Here is a 20,594-nt window from a genome sequence, read left to right as displayed (position 1 = left end):
TCAGCATTTCTAGCAAAGTGTCTTGTCTCAACTTTTGTACACTTTCCCAGGCATCATGGATTAGCTGCCATAAGTGAAGAGCCCTTGTTTCACCTCTTGATCATAGAGAACAGAACTCTCCATCTGTAACAGTGCCTGCAGGAAATAGAAAATAGCAATAACAAATAAATTATCCCAGAATGTAAAACTGTGTGTTAACACCAGAGCTAATCTTTATAAATGATAACATGAGGTAAAATTGGTATAAACTGTTTGACATTGCAATATTGATTTAATTTAGACATTCTGCTTTCCAAATATTCAACAACTTATAAATTCACTAGCATTTAATATTAATTTTAGCCCTTTCTTCTCTTATTGTGAGCGCTCTTGCATTCAAATTTGCCGCTTCGCTGATAATGAATATTTAATGATGTCCATGCATTCTGCCCCATGATATATCTCATACGTAATATTGGTGCTAGGCCTTTCCAGTATGGATCTAGCACAGTGAGTTCCTTTTTTGGCAATCTGAAGGCTAGTTGGTATTGAATTTTTGAATTTAATTGGCTTTTGACAACCAGAAATACATGGCATATGACTGTTTTCAGGAATGGAAACAATCCATTTGGCAAAATCTAGAAAGAAAGAACCAGTCAGAGCTCTTGGATTTACCACATGACTAACTCTCCATATAATAATGTTTATCCAGCGTAGTTTTTGTTCAACAGCTACATGCAGTTGCCCCAGACACAGTGAATCTTCTCAAATCACCATTCAGACACTTAGTTGGAAAACATTTTTAGCCAGCCATTTTAGAGATAAGGTATAGTGCTTCAGTGTTCTAAAATATGAGGTGTGAGATAGGATGCAGTCTTCAACCAATCAAAGCAAGTGCATCTCTATAATAACCCAAGTAACTATACTACAACTGAAATCAGTTTCAATATTAATGTTATTAAAACAAAAGCCTGTGCAAACCTGCATTTGGAGCAACGAAAATCAAACTGGATTCTTTCGAATTCCCCATTAATTCAAAATCAAAACCATTTCCCGTGGATTTGCCCTTAAGTCATTTACTATCGACTGTTTCAAACTATTTTTCATTTCCCCTAACAGTTTGAAATAGCGGGGCCCCAACTGTATGTTTGAAATATGCTATGGAGTGAAGTGTGTCATTTTACAGAATCGATCTTACAGTGTAGTACCGTATTAATAATCACTGTGAAGTACTTTCAAACAGATATAGCACATCCAGAGCTAGTTAATCTTAATCTAGCAAACATCAAACTCACCCACTAAGGTCTTTTCCAGCCAGTGATGGAAAGGCTCGGATCATGATGTCGCGCATCTCAGAGGCAGTGTAGTTCTTTGTGAATGCGATCTCCGCAACTCACCTGGCGTTCAAAAGCCTTGTCATTTCAGCTTTAGTGGGAACCACATTAAGTCTTTTTTCCAAAAACACAACAGTTCTTTGGAATGCACGATTGTTGTGACTTGTTTTCGCAAACGCAGAGCTTCAATCTCTTAATAACACTAAGAAAGCACACTAAAAGGCATGCGGCTCTAATTCGTATGCGTGTAGGTAATGTTTGAAAAAGCATACCCAGGGGATGAGAAAACTGATGCCACTTTTAATCACTTAGGTGTTACAAAAGAATGCTGAGCAGTAATTGGTTATTTGGGCTGACTCTTTGCACCTTGATTCAGAAAACATTATCTGTCTGCGGCTGAAAATTTTTTCCAACAGTTGGTTTTCATATAGCCATTAAAATTGCAATGTTTCATTTTAAGTTTTCCAATTCTCCGGATGCTGGACTGAACTGCTGTGTCTGGTTATTAGATTGCTTATGTAAATGAATTTCTCGCCAAAGAGTCACTTCCCTTGCCCAGACTTTGCCCTCATCTCCCTCCAGAGTATAGATTGCTCCCAGTGAAGAACGAGCTGGAAATTGTCAGTGTTGGCACTTAAAAGCATGGAGCAAAGTCATTTTTCTTCAGAGCTAAGGCCGTGCTACTGCCGTGCTGAACTCAAAACATGTCAAAAGAACTCGGCAATGGTATGATAAAGAACGGGTTCAAATATTGAGTAGTCGCACTCGACCTAATTCAGCATGGCAAACTGACTGGTTTCAAACGTGATCCAGTCGAAAAGCTTGGCATGGAAGGATGGAAAAGAAAGAGAACGTGGATAAATTTTTGAATTCGTCAGTAGCGAAATCAAGAAAAAACCTGTAGAACATTGATGATTCATGTCTCATTCCTGAGACTTTGGTGTATTACCGGTGTTTCATAAAGCTCATACGCACTTAGCTGACAAAATTTTGTTTGGTTCGTGACAAAAATTGCCTTTTCGATTTGCTAATCGTGGCACACTGAAGAAAATTTTTCCATCAAGCAGAGAAAACCTAGAGATCCATGAAAATTTCCTGATTGACATTTTCTTTCAGGACGTGGCATGCAATTGAAAAATCTGGCTGACTTTCCACCCCCGACAAAAATATTTCTCGTTCTCTGAAGCAATATGTCTGCGCCTTTTAATTTTAAGTTTGGAAAAGGCTTATCAAAATTTGGGAAGAAAAATCATGGTGCTTGGCCCACTTATATCCCGCTACTGCTGACAGATTTTTTCGCAATACAATCAAAATACGGGCCCATACATTGTAAACTATCCAGTGTGAACTCACCACTATCATGATAAATGTAAGTCAACACTAGAAATGTGACAAAAATTACACTTTGATTATAAAAAGCAAAAAAGATCCGTCATGTCCACTGCCCGTCCCCTCCTCCGCCCTTAGAATCTTTCGTCCAGGTGAGAGACAGGGATGACTAAAAAAGTACAGAAATCCACAGCGATGGCAGGGAATAAGGCAGGGAATACGAACCAGGGTGTTTATATGTAGTTTCATGCCATGAGCTAATGAAAAGGTGAGATTTTTAGGAGACTTAAATTTCGCACTGTGAATGAATAATATCTGCTCACTCTAGTTGTACGTGTGTAAAGCTTTTGTGTCAATAAGTCGAGCTGAAACTCTGAGCAATTGAAAGAGAACACGTTTATTAACCGAAGACAAGAAGCAAATACAATAGAGACGAAGCAGGTAAAAGCGGTAACAAAGGTACCAAGCTAATTATACGTGAACCGCTACGAAAGTTTTACGAAAAGAAAGGAAAAGGTTATTGGTGAAAGGCAGATCAGAAAGTGTATTAAGTTGAGGGAGAAGTGAGTGATGTAGTGACTTTGGTGATTTATTGTATTATTTTCTTTAATTTCAAAGCCTAACAACCATGCTGAAGCTGGTAACCGTAGCGTGTGTCCACTCCGGTTGCCAGGACTGCCTAGCAATGCTGGTTGCCACGGCAACCCTACTGGACTGCCTTCTCTGCAACCAGCTTATTTCAAGTGGCACCGCACTGAATGTAAATATTGTGCTTGATGGCACCACTGCCAAGCTGGACATTCAGTGCACCAACACTGGCTGCAAATGGAAAGGAAAATACGAGGACCACATGCAATATTCTTACATACTCTGTCACTTCCAACGATCAAATTCTCGATGATTCCCAACAGCCACTTCCCTCAGTTCTTGTCTTCTGTTTTGATGATCACCACGTCACCAACAGCAGGCATGTCTCCTCCAGTCCCTTGCTGTGCATGGTGTCTCTCACATAGACCTCACAGGTACTCCTTGGTCCACCACCTCCATATTGCTTCCTTGCACTTCAGTAAGTGCTTTGCAGGCCCGAAACATTTTGGGGGCTTTCGAGAAACTTTAATAAACAACCGCGAGGGGACTGGGATGGAGACAAACAACAGCCGAATGGATTCACGAGTGTGCATGAGTGTTCAGATTGAAAAACACTCATGAATTGTTTGTCTGTTTACTTACGCGGCATAAGTACACAGAACTGGAGATGTTTTTGTTTTGTTTGTGGAATGAACTGAGCTCATAGTCTTCATAATGCAGTTCAGTGTATTCTAATTCTCTGCTTATGAAACTGGGCCCAAGCTGAACTTGAGCAAGTGAGGCTGGTTGAAAGCCTTTTGCAAATTTTAGGTGAGTAAGACTTGTCATAGATAAAATGTTACCCCCTTAATAGGTGACGATGACTGCAAACTGGCACGTATTTACAAACAGCTTATTGGCACATGTTTACACATTTATCGCTTGTAAGTTACACGACAGTTTGTTCATATCAGTTGCTAAAAGAAAATTGTGAACACTGCCAAACTGCCGTTCAATGCATTGCGAAATTTCTTGTACTTGCTGGTGAATTATCGTTTTGCTCACAAATTTTCTTTAGCTTAACGAAACTTAACTTTTCTTTCCCCACCAGAAGGGGGAAAGAAAATTTTGTGAGATAGCAGTGGCCCTGAACCCCCTTATTAATCTTCTCACAGAAAAAGGAGTCCAACCCCTAACTGCTGAGCAGAGATAACAATGGGGTGACAGGCCTGCACAACTCCCATCCACATGTAATAGCCGGTTAAAGCTTTGCTCTAACAAGTATATCCTTTAGGGATCTGCCCCTTTTGTACGAGATAATAGGGGGATCTTTGAATATTCTACTAAGCAATGGTTGTTGTTGAATTAAATGCCAGTTCTGCATAAGTATTTGCTTTAAGTTAGGCACTGATGGGCGATATTGTGTAACAAAAGGCAAGATTCGTGTGTCTTGTTTACGTTTCTGTTGTAGGGCAGCTTTTCTCTCCTCAAATGTAATTTCTGCAAGAGTTGTTGAAACGAGTTTCAGGATACCCTCTTTCGATGAGATTTGTTTTAAATTGTGAAATAGCAGTTTTGAATGCTGTTTCAGAGGAGTTGGTTCAGAGAAGTCTGAATGCTTTGCCCTTGATGAAGCCCTTTTTTACCCCTGGTGGGTGGCAACTCGAGAAATGCGTGCACTGAAATGTTTCAGTACCTTTGAAATGAGTTTTAATGTCTAGTCTAGACTTTTGTGCAAATCTTTCGCCTTTGTAAACTTTTGTGTCGAGGAATGTTGTTTCCGTGTCAGAAACTTCAGCCGTGAACTTGATAGTGGGATGGTGGCTATTTGCTAGTTCAATGAACTGCGTGACTTCGTCTTTGTTTATATTCCAGATAGAGAATATATCGTTAATATACCTTTTCCAGGCGAGTGGTTTTTGAGCGCCTTGATTCGAAATTTGTGATTCTACTTTTCCCATAAAGATGTTGGCAAAAGCGACTGCCATTTCTGTACTCATGGCTGTTCCATGTGTTTGTGTTTGGAGGTAGTTTTTTCCAGTAAACTGGAATGAGTTTTCTTGAAGTATAAGTTCAAGCGCTCTTTTAAGATATTGTGTTGGGATGGGGGATTCTCCTTTATAGTAAGATTCGTATACGTTGCATACCGTTTCTATCCCCTCCTCTTGAGGTATATTTGTGTATAGGCTTGTCACATCCATTGAAACAAGGATAGCGTTCCCTGGTACTCTCGTTTTTTCTATGAAATTGATGAAGTTCGTCGAGTCTTTAAGATATGACTCCTGTTCTTTTGCTATGGGTTGAAGGAGTTTGTCTACAAATGGAGACAGTCTCTCTGTCGGACCATCACACCCAGATATTATGGGTCTTCCAACCGGAGTTGGTTTGTGAATTTTTGTAAGCATGTAGAACACTGGTATGCGAGGTGGGTTAGATGTTTGACAAAACCATAGTTTGGTCATGTCATCAATATAGTTGTGCTGGTGGAGTTCCTTAACTAATTGTTGTACCCTTAGGGATGTCTCTACAACCATAGGACGTTCAAGGGGTTTGTAGTGTTCACGGTTGTCTAACTGGATTTGCCCTTCGAGAATTTTATCTTCAGTGTTTAGGACAACCGTTCGCGTTCCCTTGTCTGCCTTTTTAAGATTAATGTTGGGATCTTCTTGTAGCATTTTCAACGCCTTTCGTTCTGTGTTGGGCAGATCATCCTTAGGTTTTGTAAGTTGTACTTCAGCAAGCTGAACTTTGACCTCTTCTAAGTAGCTTTCAAGAGCCACTGATTGTTGAACCGGCGGAGTCCAGTTTGATTTAACGTGGAAAGGATGTAGTTCGTTGTCTTCCCTATGGAAAATGTATTGTAGGCGCATTCTTCTAGCGAAATGGTCGAAGTCCTTCAAAAGATGGTGCATTATTTGTGTTTCATTTTCTTTTGGTGTGGGGATAAATTTGAGACCCTTAGCTAAAAAGTTAGTTTGGTCGTTTGTGAGATCTATGTTCGAGAGGTTCTTTATGTGTTTTTTGTTTGCCTCTGTGCATGTAAATGATCGGTTCGATCCTTTTTTCTGCGTTCTTTTCGTTTTTTGTTTTGTATTTGGGATGGCTTTTTCTTCTCATGTCCCCGTTTTATAATACAAGAGTCAGAGAGTAGACAGGTATAATCTCTCTTCTGTTCATTGTTGTCATCTAATAATGTAGACAATGACATGATTTCAGCTCTAAGTTCATCGATCCTTTTCGATACATTGTTTTTGTTTACAGTTTCTTTGGACGCCGAGCATGCAAAAGCTGTTTTTTTGGTTACAATGTTTTTTTGTTTTTTGTTGGCCTGAACTTGTTTTTCTTGTATGGCTGTGTGGAGGCCTTCGATGTTTCGATTGTGAAACCTTATCAGCGCTTGTAAATAGTCTTGCTCAGCTTTTGAGCGAAGACGTTTAATGTCTCTCTTGAAGTCATCATCCGCTCTTATGCGGGCTCTGGCTCGGTATTGTAGCGACTTTGGGCAAGTCTTTCTTTCTAGGTGTTTCTTCAGGGATTTTAGCCCTGCTTGGGAATGTTCAAGTTCCTGTTCCAGTTCGTCGGGCTGATCGCGTTTATGTTTGCGGCAGTGATTTTCTCATATGGCTTCGCATTCATCAGTGCGGGTAATTTCTTCTCCATCAGTTGGTTCACTGTTAGATTTTTCCACCTGGTTTGTTTTGTCAGCCTGGTGGTTCACATTCATCTTCGATGCTCCGTTGTTTTCATTCATATAACAGTCATTGCTGGTTTGAGCATGGTCAGCTAATAGACCCTCTGATGTTAGCAGGCTCATGGCCGTAAAAACTCAGGCAATACCGCGGTTTCGATCCTTCTGGATCTCGTCAGTTGCTGATAAGGAGAGCGATAGAGGCCAATGCTTGGTATCACTCAGTTAATGGCTTGGTTTTTTCAGCTTTTATGCTCTATAGGAGGATCGAAAATTCTAAACTTTTATTGGCTGATTTGTCACAAGTGCAATGTGAGACAGCAATTTTTTCGATCCTATTGTACACAGCTTGATGCTGTGTTTTTTCTCATGGCTATAATGTTTATTTTGAGCATGTGTTGTAGATATCTTATGGGATAAAACAGTGGATGTAAGGACCCTTTCTTGTTCTAGTAGCTTGCCAAGTTTTGGTCACTGGCGTAGGGTATTTCATACTGCATTTTGCATTTTTATCCCATTTTTTTGTAGTACATGTGGAGATTGTACTTTGTTCACATGCTATAATAAGATTCGTGTAAGCTTATCGAGATCTCTGGAGGAGAGGGTATTAAATCTTCAGCCAAATGATTTCACTCTTGTCCCAAAGAGAATCTTTTGACTTCCAGCCACAACCATGGAAACAAAACCGAAAGAGGGTCTGTTGCTCATGGGTTCTAGTTGGAGATTAAAAAGAAACATAATAGTACAAAGCTTCACAGAACCACAGCATCTCTCTTATTATCACTTGAAATAAATGTAGTGTAATAGCTGAGTTTATAGTTTATGAAAACTTTTAAAATGCCTTTCACTGATCCCAGCTAGAAACAGTAGTGCATGAACAGCATTCTTTCTACATAGAAATGTACCAATATCTGTTCACCTTTCAAAGAGATACGCACAAAAATATAAGTACCACTTATCTTTAACTCAAGAAGAACTTTAGACAGATCAACTACAGGCAACAGCAGTAAATTAATTCACTTGTATTCTTCATCAATAACAAAGCACTTGTGCTACATGTCTAGAATTAAAGAGAAAGGCTTCAAAGAGAAACAAATCTCACTTCATGAAAAAAATTGTTGCCTGGCAACAGCTCCTAGACACAGGATCATTTAAAGCTGAGTCTGCTATTACTAGCCTGATGAAAAAGGCTTCATAGAGAAACATAATTCCCACTTCATCAAATTTTTGTAACAATATTTTGTTGTTCTGAAAGAAACGTTAAAGCAGAAATGTTGATGAACGGGAGTTGAAAACTGCTTTATGGATGGTGCGTAGGGTGGTGGCAAGCAGGCTTGACGGTCATGGGAAAAAGGGCACTCAAATCTTCAATCCACCAACCTCCCTCCACCTCCAGCAAATAAAGTCCACCACCCTTGTGCTTATACCACTGGAGAGAGACTTGGCTGCCTGGCAACAGTTCCTGCATGCAACCCACTAACACACAAGGATCATTTAAAGTGAAGTCTTCTATTACTAGCCCGATGAAATCTCCCACCGAAACATCTGATTGGTCATCAGACCTGGAGTTTTGTTCACCGTCATCATCCTCTTGTTCCATTTCCACCTTGTTTCCATTTTTTTGATTGGCAGTCCTATGGTCATACACTGTAGGTACTTTGCACCTGTTCTCGTGAGTGTCTCAGGGCATCTCCCAAGCTGTCCTTCATGGCATCATCACAATTGCTGAAAATACAACAAAATGACATGAGACTTATGGAAACATGATGGATGATTAAATTTCCAACTGAAGTTTAGTCTGTTGTATTCCTCTTTACATTTTATCCAGACCGTAATGTTTACATGTTGAAATTGTATCCAATGTTCATTTATTGAAATTATTCTGTGTACAGTCTGGGTTGCTGCGATTAGTTCTTCGCTATTTGCAAGCCAGCTTACTAATAACTTAAGTGTCTGCTTTAAATAAATAAAATGTGAAAAAAAACTTGAAAAGTTGAAAACTTTGAGCTAGCTACCTTTCTTCAATATCAAGAGAGAACATATTGGCAGGAAGCAATTGCCCAAGGTTTTCAAGTGCAGAATTCGCAACTGACTGTAGCTTAGCAGGGAGGTTTGTGTCAAATACATGTATCCAAATTTTATTTCATATTGCTTTATTTGTTAGGATTAGGGTGCCATTTGGTTGTGCTAGTCAGATTGTCAATTTCCAGTAAACAAGCCATCCTACCTTTAGGAATACTTCCAAGACCTGAAGGCAGACCATAGACCGTTCACACTAACTCCGCAGCCCACTAATTTCAAAAATAAGCCTCCTATATGCCTGGAAAATGCACCGCTGGAGAAAGGCTCCCCCTTGATATTCTGAAATAACAGAGGTAGATATTAGACAATGACGACAATAACCACAGTAATTGTGATTAATAACAATGACTTTTTACTTCTTGTCTCAGAAACACAAGTTCCATTCAAGCAGTTTGTTTGTCGAGGGCGATATTTGAAATTCAATGTGCACCTGTGATACACTTGAAAATAATGTTCATTAAATCCACTAGCCAAACCTTAATTTTTACAGGGCTGTGGCTAGTTGGCCCTTGTTAGTAGCACATTAGATAAGAAAATTTATTGCACTTGAACCCACCAAAAAAAGGAAGTCATTTTTGCTGTCAGGGCTGCAGAGGTCTGGCCTAAAGTCCTTGACGTATTGCTTGAGTAGCCAACACAGTTCTCTGTCCATCTGCAAGAGGGCAGAGGCAACATTAGTCATTGGCTTCCTCGAGAATCACTCTGAAGAAAAATAGACAGTGTCAGGCTCAAGCAGAACCAAAGTTATGTTGAAAGCTCCCACAAAAAGAACTTAAGCACCAAGCTACGATTGTCACACAATGCTTCATGTCATTGTATGTGAAATTTGCCCTGGCTTGTGCTTGTAACCTAGGTAGAATAGAGTTGTGGTTGTTTTCATTGGCCTGTGAATCATACCATCAACTTAAACAGTGCTGTTCACACTACTAACCTCCAACTCGACCTGATCATGCCCAGTGAACTTCCGCGTCTTGTATGTGGATTGTGACTGCTCCAGAATGCTGCAGACGAGCGACGTTTTGTTCGGGATAGTCACTTGCACAAAATGGAACCTGCAGGTTTTCAGCGTGCAACATTTCTAAGGTTCACATCTCCGAGCCATGAGATGGTGGGATATTTGTGTACAAGGCGATCAGCAATATTTCTGCAGCCTCGTAAGCTCTATACCTCCTGCCCTTGGCCACCTCAAAACGAGACCTCTGCAGCCAGCAAGCTTCCAAAACCTTGTCCCTGAAATATGCAAGGCAGTCAGTAACCCTGCACTGTAGAGAAATCTTCACATAACCGGATTTCAGTTAGGTCGAGCTTTGTGTAATTGCTTCATTTAAGTTAAGGAGGCAATGATAATCAGTGGACCCTTGCATTTTGTGGTGGTGACAGGATCTTTCATTCACAGATAGTCAAGTCTATCTTAAAAATAATGTGAAATGCATACTTGTTACAGCAAAAGTTACTTAAAAGAAGTGCAAACATTTGAGCCCAGAATTCATCGGCAAAAGTGCTCACCCAATCAGCAAACTGTTAGCCAGACAGCTGAAATGTCACAGTTGCCTTGCATGCAACAAAACAATAGCCAGGGGTGTTTGCTTTGATTGGACAGGGGGGAAAAGAAAGGTACCATAACCATCGTTGTAAAACTAAAGTGCATAGAACAAACTTAAAAGATGTGCGAACGTTTGAGCACCACATTTGCCAGAGAAAGAGTGCACGCAGTCGGCACACTGTTAGCCAGACAGCTGAAATGTCACAGTCGTCTTGCAGGCTGATTGAAGTGAGATGTTAAGTGTCAAAGTAATAAGCGTTGCACATGCGGTCAACCGACTGTTACCATTGGCAACAGATGAGTCAGCAGGAGTCAGCGTCGTTTGCCAGAAGGCGGGAAATTTTTTTGAAAGGAAAGTTGTCCACTCATCCACACCACAGTCCGTAATTTTGTCCTGCTGCGACTGATTGTCATTGATTCATTGAACACAGAAAACAAAGAGATCAGAGTATTAGATCCTGAAACCCCAAGAGCTGCACCGAGAGATACAGATATTGTTCCAGCTTCAAAGAATGATAGTGATCTTGTGTGAAAACTACTGGCATAGGCCTCGAAGATTCACGACCAAAATAAGCAGTCGAGGAAGGAGATGGAAGACCTAAAGACAAAACCTTCACAGAAATCGAGAGACTACAACTCTGAGTGCTTGGTAAGTAGTTATTGTCTTAATTTTTAGACCTATTACAGAAACTCAGATTTGAATTTCTGCTTGACAAACAAAGAAAATGTCGAGGTAATTTGAAGAGAAGCGATTTTTGCTTTTGAAAGCATTTTGTTGTGATCAAAACGAACTACAGAACTAAACTAACATACGTGTGTTTCTTTGTTGTCTTAGTCAATTCGGTCCCTATTTTCTCTTCCAAAGCCAGAACTTTACGTTCTATCAATGTTTAAGAATTTACTCCAAAAAAAACAATGAAAATTCAATCTCCATTAGTAAACTTTCTATACTTGCAAACATTTTGCGAGTCAAAGGCACGAGATTTTTATCAGGGCCTGATCATATCCGAAGTCGTCCGAAGACATTCGAGGATGTTCCCATGCTCCAAAGATTTTCGGGTCCCACTTCCACGATGTGCTTTGGCAAACACAACTTTGTCACGAGTACTTTTTCCTTCTAAAATAAGAGAATTTGGGGGAAGTACCTTTGAATTCTAAATGTACTTTTCTTTTCATTCACTGCTTGAAGTCTACCTATTTTTAGAAAATGGGTCAGTTAAGGCTGTAATCTAAAGGTCACTCCAAAACAGGTTTTTTTTCGGCAACGCTAATAAAGACCTTGTAGTAAGTTCAGCCACTCACTGAAGTTTCAGCCTCTAACGTGCAGGTTTTCCTTAGGAAATTCGTCTCCAAAGAAGCCTAAAATTTGAACATCCTTGCTGCCATTTTGAACAGCACTCAGCAGCCTGGTAGCGCTTTCGTGATGTCATTCAGTCCGAGAGATTTTGTCCAAGTGGCTTCCAAAGAACCTTTTAATTACCACTCTGGGTTATAGCTGCTCTTGAGCCATATTATTTTGAGCCAAACATGTTTGAAACTCCAAAATGATAGCAGTGAAGATAGTGAAGTGGATAATAGCTTGGAAAAAATAGATTTTGCTAACCTTGTGAAGGATGCCTAGTCAGTTGCAGGTTTTTCTCCTTCCACCAATTTAGAGTCAGATGGAGTGACGGCACATAAACATGGCCTGGCTGCCAAGACAGTTTCAAAATGGTGGCCTCCGAAGTCAGTTCTTTTGAGACAAATTTTTTCAGGATAGCAGGCACTTCAGAGGCTGAAACATTAGTGAGTGGAAAAGCTGAATGTTTACCTACTTACTTGTCAAATTAGACTGCGGACAATCACTCTGCTCTTACATCAGGGGCAGAGAAGGTGAAAATATTGAAAGCGTGCATTACACGAGCAGCAAGGCTGTGAGATATGTGGAGCGTGGGAACCGGAAGAATAGGTTCTTCTTCTGGAGTCTCTGAGCTAGTACTTTTACTACTTGTTTATCCTTGCTGACTTTACTTAGAGAGACTGCTTGTAGGCTAGGGTCAAATTAGCGTCATAATATCCAAAAAAATGACTTTAAGTATGCTGACGATCAAGTCAAATTCACAATTTCAAATCCCGCTTTGCCCTCAACTATAAGTAAGGCATGTCCTGATGAGATTGCTTCTATGTTGTAGCTATATAAAAAAATAGGTCTGCTAAGCATACTTGTGTGGGCTTGGATTTACTTTTATTCCATTAAGTTGGGGTGCTACAATTTTTAAACGTCAGCATTCAGGAGTTAACGTACTACAAGTGAATAGGCCATCACTAGAAAGATAAAGGTATATTATAAGGGATATTATATTATTAACTTGTACATGTACTGTCAAGAGGGTTGCTGCAATATCTAAGCCAGTTACACACATGCATTCACTGTAATCACATTCCTGGTTGTGTTGAACTTGTTGCATATCAGCTTGACAACCACAAATCAACCCATGTGCAGTACACCTTTCATTTTGAAAGACCAGTCCATGTTTCTGAGCAAGACAGTTGCAAATATAATGGGTTTTTAAGCTCTTCAATGCTGACCAAAGTGCATCTCACAAATGAAAGGGATATCCCATGCAAATCCTCGAAGTTAAATTAAAAATGTCAAAGATGTGCTCTGACATCTTTAGAACTGTAACAAACAACAATTGTAGTAACAATGATGTAATAGATCAAGCATGAAAGACCATGTTTAACCACATTTCCAAATATAGAGAAGAGTTTAAAATATAACACACAGCTGAGAATTTTTGATGAAATTTGAGGTGTTGGAAATGTGATGGAATGTGGTCTTCGGTGTTTGACACATGATGTACACAAGTACACCTATCTTCTCAATTGAAACTAAAACTAAGGAGAAAAAGGCGACTCAAAATCACATCTATGCCAAATAAAATCAGATATCCAAACACCATCACAGTTATGATTTACATTGTTTAGACTTGAGGAATTATTGATGTGTTTGAGAAAATTATTTCAAAATGCTTCAGGAGTGAATTTTAAAAAGACATATTTTGGGCATTGTTTGATGTCAAGAGTAAAAAATTATGAACAATGTATCAAATTGCATTATACTGCATTGAATGTACATTCTAGCAAAAACCAAAACTATTCCGGGAATATTAGTTAACCTCATTGTAACAGTTCACGCCAAATACACATTTTTTTTGTACGGAATTAATATCTTGTAGAACTGTATAGGCTCAATCCAATAGGCATATTCTGAGTACATTGTCTTCTATTTGATTGTAAATTTTAACAATCAAGTGAACATAATGTGCAACACACTGTTTACCAACGTTCACCAAAATGTGCTTCTGTCAGTTCCTTGACTTGTGGTCAGCAGACACGGTGGTTGTTGGATTAGTGTTATTAAAATAATACTACAGGGCCTGGATTGTTCTAAAAGTCATTCACTTCCCCTTACAAGAATGGGATGTAGACAAAATGTAGCCCATCATTTCTAAGCATGTCCAGAATTTGTTTCATTGTTGTCAAGTAAAACACACTTAGCTAAGACATGGCAAGTATCCATCCCCTTTCAACATGTAATAAGGCATCCTTCACTTCCTCGACTAGTATTGCTCAATTGATGTCCCCATACTTGCAGTTAATATTGTCATGTAGTTACAAACAGCTCCAGTTTGAGTGCATTCACAGCTGCTCAAAATGACAACACAGTACAAGTACATTCATGTACATATGATTTACGTGATAACAGTAGAGTCCAGTAGCTGACACTTGTTTGGGTAAAGAAGGTGAGTGCTTGCGAAAGCGAATACTTCTCCCTTGCAATCCACACTGAATACGAGCTGAGTCTGGAGAGGTTAATGGCTTGCGTGAGCACAACAAATCTTGTATCGCTGAAGAAATTTTCTCACGAAGATCTAAGTGCAATAACTAAGAGAAAACAGTTCTTGAGGGCAGTGCGGGAAGAAAGGTAATGTATAACAAAAATGAGGCAAAGCAATTTAGAAATGAAAAAAACTTACCTTGAAAACTGCAACCAACTTGCGACGGTAAGCTGCAAAAATATTACATGTACTCAAAACAGCAATGGCCGCTGTATCGAATGCTCATGTCATATAAGCCAACTCAATTCCTCCCAGAAAACCTCATGATACGTGACACAGACAAATAAATTCCGCTGATGGTAGCATAGTAGGGGCTGAAGCCCTCACAAAAATTGTTCCCAAATTGGACTCAATGGTCAAAAAGTTTGCGACTATGTTTAAACAAAAGTCAAGTCTTCAAAGCGAGTGGAAAACTACCAATACTGTAAGTTCTTATCACTGAATGAATGATATCTGGGTGGCAACCACCTTTTCTTGGAGTGATTTCTACCAATTCGTTTTGACAGCATACCTCATCAACTAACATACTCTTTTAATTTTGAATTACCTGCTATTCATCAGAATTGGAGATTCGTAAGGGAGGATAAAACGAGCAGAACAAACAACAACTTTGAGAAGCACCAAAGGCAAATCATGCAAAATAATCCATTAAAGAGGGTAAGTATAGTACAACAATATTATGAGGCCAGTTTGATAGTTATTTTGTCTTTGATGTTTCAGGACGGGTCACTTAAATCCATAACCGCAAGAGAAAATATGATTAATAATATATACTACATGAGTGTATACACAGTCCTTTACAGTCTTTGAATGTGTGTTGACAACGAATCTTTGAATCGATGCTCTTGTGTAACTGAAAAAAGGTACGATAAGCCTTTCTTCGCTAACATTTTTGCAAAATCTTCTTACACTGAGTAAATGAAAATAAATTAAATTCTTTACTGTGATTAACTTTATCAACTGTATCAAAATGTGCATCAATTTTCTCTGGCAAAGAAAATGCCACCTGGTAACATACCAAATACAGTGGCAATAACTACACAATAAAATGTTTATTTCTTGAGTCGAAATCTTTTTGAACTAGAAGTGGAATTCTTTGAACAATAATTCACGTGATCGAAATATTTTGGTTTTATGTTCAACTTGATGGATAAATATGCATTGTTATTTTCCAGTGTTTCAGTAGTTCCTTGCTCAATTTCTTTTCATTTGTTGGTGCAAACCCATGCTTTAGAGAAATTCCTTTTCCCATTGCTCTATTTCCTGTGATAAACTCTTGTGAGTAGCAAGCACTTGTGTCCGAACACAGGCCGAAGTATCTTTGTACTTGTCATGGCAGTACGTGTTGTTTCTGTTTCGTTTTTCATGCAGGGCTTTTCCTACTTTGTTAAGTGTTTTTACTAGAGATGTTGTGCCTAACACCTTGGCAACAGACATGGCAAGTTGTATTTGGAGGATGTTACCTTCTCACTGATTTTTCTCCATTTCTGTTAACTTAGGAACCTTTTCTGCTTGCTGATGGAAATCATTATCTGCTGAGTTACTTGCATCATGGAGATTTGTGGTAGGAGAAACACCTGGTGAGTTGATATGACAATTTGCTGTTGTTTGATCTAGACTGCCTTCTTTTCCACTCCTATGGTCATCATCAACAACATCACAGTCATCCTCACTCAACTTAGCAGCATCATCATTTACAGAAGTGTAAACCAAACTTGTAGTCAGTGTATCCAATTCTTCTTGTTCTTCTAAATCCATAATGAGCCAGACGTTCTTAGCAACCAAAATACAGACGTGGGATCCTGTGGAGATGTAGAACTTTTAGTCCTATACCTTCAAGGGATATGCGGTGGCTTGTTACATTCCAGTGTAATCATATCCCTGTCGGTGATCATTTATGTTCCACAAAACGTGTCATAATCCTAAAGTGTGAAAGTATAGTTACTGTAACAAAATTCCATCATGTCAGAAAGATAGAAAACAGAAAATAGGAAATCGACTGACTTGAAGAATTTGGATTAAAAGAAAAAATAATGTAGAAACAATATGTTTTCTAGGCTGGGGCCAACCGCCAGTTTAAAACTTAGACGCTTTGATACATTTCTTACCCTTGTAAAGCTATGGAGCATGTATAGCTGAAACAGTTTCGCTAATCTCAGTTATCACTGCTATTCAGTAAGTGAAGTGGTTATGCTCGGCAGCCCAGAAATGCCTGAGAATCAGAAATGTTCTTAGATTTTCCACGGAAAGCCTAATTCAAACCTGTTTAGGGTATTCTCTGTATACATGTTTGTTGCTCAGCGACATGGACTTCAGCCTGGGTGAACCGGAAAGGATATGTAACATGTTCCTATAATGTCGCGCACAATGGAAAAATAACTATGACGATTTTCTTACATATGCCGAAGCACTCGGCAACTGTATTGCATTGACTTGAGCCTGGATGAACCAGAAAGGATATGTAACATGTTCCTATAATGTCACGCACGACGGAAAAATAACTATGGTGATTTTGTTACATATCCCGAGGCACTCAGCAACTGTACTGCATCGACTTCAGCCTGAATGAACCAGGAAAGGATATGTAACATGTTCCTATAATAACACACATTACTGAAAAATTGTGTGGCTTTTGTAAAATATCCTGTAGCGCTCAGCACTGTAGAAATACTGCGAGGATAATATGTGGCTATATGGTGATATTTGTCTTTTAGAAAACTAGTGTACCAGGGACTTCAGTCTAGGGTCTAACCCACGAATAAAAATAGTGATTTAACATTTTAGTAGCTGTGTAGTCCCCATGCAATCTAAGCACAACAAAACATATAAGTTGTGATATAAATAAAGGACTAATCAGATGACCTAACTTGGTGTGTTCAGCTTGTTGAGTTTTGAAGCTGTTGTCTTGATTCGATGCTCTAGGAGGTTGGTCATGTCATGGGCAGCGCTAGCTGAAGACACTTTCTCAGTTCTCCCTGTTGTTCTTGGGTGAATGAATTCATGTATAAATCAATCGTGGTTGGCGGTTTCGTTTGGGTTTCAACAACTTTTAGTTTAAGCGACAACCAATCCAAATGTACAGGCAGGGCAGCATCTTTGTTGCCCTTCCCATGAAAAGAAAACCCGCGCATCTTCTGTAACTCCGTGAGGCAAATTCGATTGGAAACTGGCTCAATTTCATGCAAATGCGTCAGCAGAAATGCCATATCTTCTAACTCAGAGGCAAATCTCGTTTGCGTCCGTTTTCAACAACCAATGATGGGTTCATTTGAAGTCGAAGTCCTTAGTATGTATGACTGTGCAATATTCCCGTGTTGTGAAAATTTATGATAACATCAATTGTCTGGCCAGATCATATCTGAAAATAACCAGGTTACTTTTGTAGAGAATTAATTTCTCTCATTGAAAGCAATTATCGCAAAACCACAATAAAACCACAAAATTCTTGCAGTGACAGCAACATAAGAGATAAATGACGTCACCCCGTAGCAACCAGACCTGGTGAAGTTTTGAGCTTCCGGTTACCTCTGGCTTGTGATGTCTTCATCACCACACAAAGAAAGATCAATCTGGTTGTCTGCATCAGTTTGGTTTTCTTTGGTGTTATGATCTCCTGGCTCTGGCCATTCCTCATCTCTGAACACTGTAATACTCAGTATATGCTAGGTACCCATCAGTGTTGTAGACTTTCATTTTCCTTATAGGTAAGTGGAGGTTACCTTGGTTCAAGCACTCTTCCCACCTTTCCCTAAGATAGCTGCCTTCACTCTCAGAGGAAGAAGAGCAAAAGTGGTGCAGAGGGGGGCCTTGCTCTGGCCATCCTTTCCAACACAGAATACAATTCCGTTGCCATCTTCATTAATGTGCCACCACACTCCTTTTCCACACAAGAAAATCACTGATGGTTTCTAAATGAGCCTGATAAAGTTCATTGTCAAGAAGTTCATAGGGAATTACTGTGTCAGGGAACTTTAGAAGGTTACTGGCTAACTTTCCAATCCTTGACTGCTGTTTGAGAAAGCTACTTTTGATTGATTTAAAGGAGCTCAGTCACGGTTTGCACATATTGAAAAGTTTAGCCTCAATTTTTCAAATTCGTCATTTGTAATCCGTGTCAATCTTCTCCATCCTTAGCCATCCTTGTTTCTTTATGTTTTATCATTATCTCTTTGGTGTTTCTCCGTCTTATTAAACTGTAATTCTCAGGTTTCCTACCATTTAAAGGTAATTTTGTATGTGGCCAAAATAACTCAAAATACCGTGACTGAGCTCCTTTAAAATTTCTTTCCGCTTGAGCATGAACTATGCAGTTGGGAATTATCTGCTCTGGATGGCCATTGGAGGTTGTCTTGCTAATGGCATTTATGGTGCTGAATTCTCTTTCCTCCTCCTCTGTGTCTACAGAACTAAGTGAAATTAGACATGATGTGAAGGGGGCATGGGAGGTGATGCTATGATAATATATACCATAGAGTTTTCTCCGTGTCAGGACTTCTGTGGTGTTAAATACTTTTTGAACGGCAACCACGTGGCAGAATGTCACATTATGTAAGCGTAAAATAAACCGGGGGTGTGCTTGTCTGAAGGAGCTTACAGCAATTCACAGAGTTCTGCAAGACTACACAGTAACCTTCTGATAGGCAGCAGTTGCTTCCAAAGTGGAGGGCAAGAACAATACAACAAAGACGGTAATCTGCTCCTCTTAACTTTTCTTTTGTGGAGAGCACTGCTTCTATTGCCCCCTCAAACAGTGGCTTTCCTTCATTAGTTAGGTGCTTGGGCAGTTCCTTTAAATGTTATTTATGTGCTCCTAGAGATCATGGAGGGGTTCCACCGGCACAACTTCATATTGGGTCAAGTTAAGGTCTTTCATTGAAGCACTTTGATCAGGAAAACACAGTGCAGGGACTCACTGAATACCTTTTAACTCCTCCCTAAACTGGCTCTGCAAGGGTGGTTTTAGCAAACCATCTGTTGGGAGATTTTGGCCCTTGCACTCTCTAATCATGTCATCCTTACTCATTTGTTGGAGAGGTTGCACACCTCCATTCCTCCTTTCTTTGCCAGCTGGGCCTGCAATAACTTTCTTCCTTCGCTCTTCTAGGGTGATTTGTGGGGCTCTTAGTGATGCTATGTGGTCAGAGTACTGTGTTGATGACAAAGTGCAACCACAGCAACGAAAGTTTCCACCCAATTGCTCCCCACTCTCAACTTCTTGCGATCTATGATCACCATGGAACATCTGACAGATGTCATTGATGATAGTCTTAAACAGATAGATAGTCTAAACTGCCGGTTTAGACTATATTGGGGATTTTGTGACACATCCAGCAGCATGCTAAATAATACCTTAATCGAGAATTACCTTGATTATTTCCAAGAGAAACTTTGAATTAGTTCTCTGCACCTTGATCATTCTGTGCTGAATTTGGGCACAAAAAACCCATAACACAAAACGAACAGACTTGCTGTTGGCATGCATAGCATTTATTTAGCTCTCAGGGTTTTTGGCGGGCTTTTGAGCGAGTGTCAAATCTCATGTACTCAACATTATCTTCATGTTTAGACAAAGGAAGGATGGCTCTTTTTGTGACTCTGGCACTTTACATTAACACTAGCTTCACTTGACGGGCTAGAGTCACTTTTGCTACCCAAACTCTTGTCATCTGAGTGGGGTTTTGATGAACTGGAGGTTGATCTCTGATGCCTCCAATTGTTTGTAGATCTAGGTGTTTGTTTGTCCTCTTTGTCAACAGCACTCTCCTTTGGGGTGTCGATAACAACTTCCCCTTCCTCAGGAGGGAAATTTTTTGATAAGTTGGCCATGCAGCTGCAAAAATGGGTTGAAATAACTTGAAACCTTTAGCAAATTTACGAACAAGTGACAAACAGTGTCATTTTTGAGAGTGAAGGAATTTTTTACATGGGGTGAAGGCTCTAGCCTCATTTTGATTTTGAATGGCTTGAATTTGATGCAAAACCAGGGAGAATACACTATAATAATAATAATAATAATAATAATAATAATAACCGATTACTTGTCTTCCTACGATGTATAAGATTCTGACATCCATCATAGCAGAACGAACATACACTTTCTTGAATGAACACCAGCTCCTACCATCAGAGCAGAAAGGCTGTAAGAGAGGGAGCTACGGATGCAAAGACCAACTCCTGATAAACAAGATGAT

The 20,594-nt window shown here is 39.6% G+C and overlaps 2 pseudogenes; both read right to left on the bottom strand.

Annotated features, from left to right (window-relative positions):
* Positions 1-4,470: 4,470 nt before the first annotated feature.
* Positions 4,471-5,745, bottom strand: LOC149099153 (uncharacterized; annotated as a pseudogene).
* A 2,452-nt stretch (positions 5,746-8,197) lies between these two features.
* Positions 8,198-9,712, bottom strand: LOC149099152 (uncharacterized; annotated as a pseudogene).
* Positions 9,713-20,594: the final 10,882 nt, after the last annotated feature.

Source organism: Orbicella faveolata, unplaced genomic scaffold (assembly GCF_042242905.1).
Source record: "Orbicella faveolata isolate gen_17 unplaced genomic scaffold, um_ofav_v1 contig_46, whole genome shotgun sequence".
In the NCBI taxonomy this organism is placed as follows: domain Eukaryota; kingdom Metazoa; phylum Cnidaria; class Anthozoa; order Scleractinia; family Merulinidae; genus Orbicella; species Orbicella faveolata.
The sequence above is the reverse complement of the archived record's forward strand: the minus strand, read 5'-3'. Positions and strand labels throughout refer to the sequence as shown.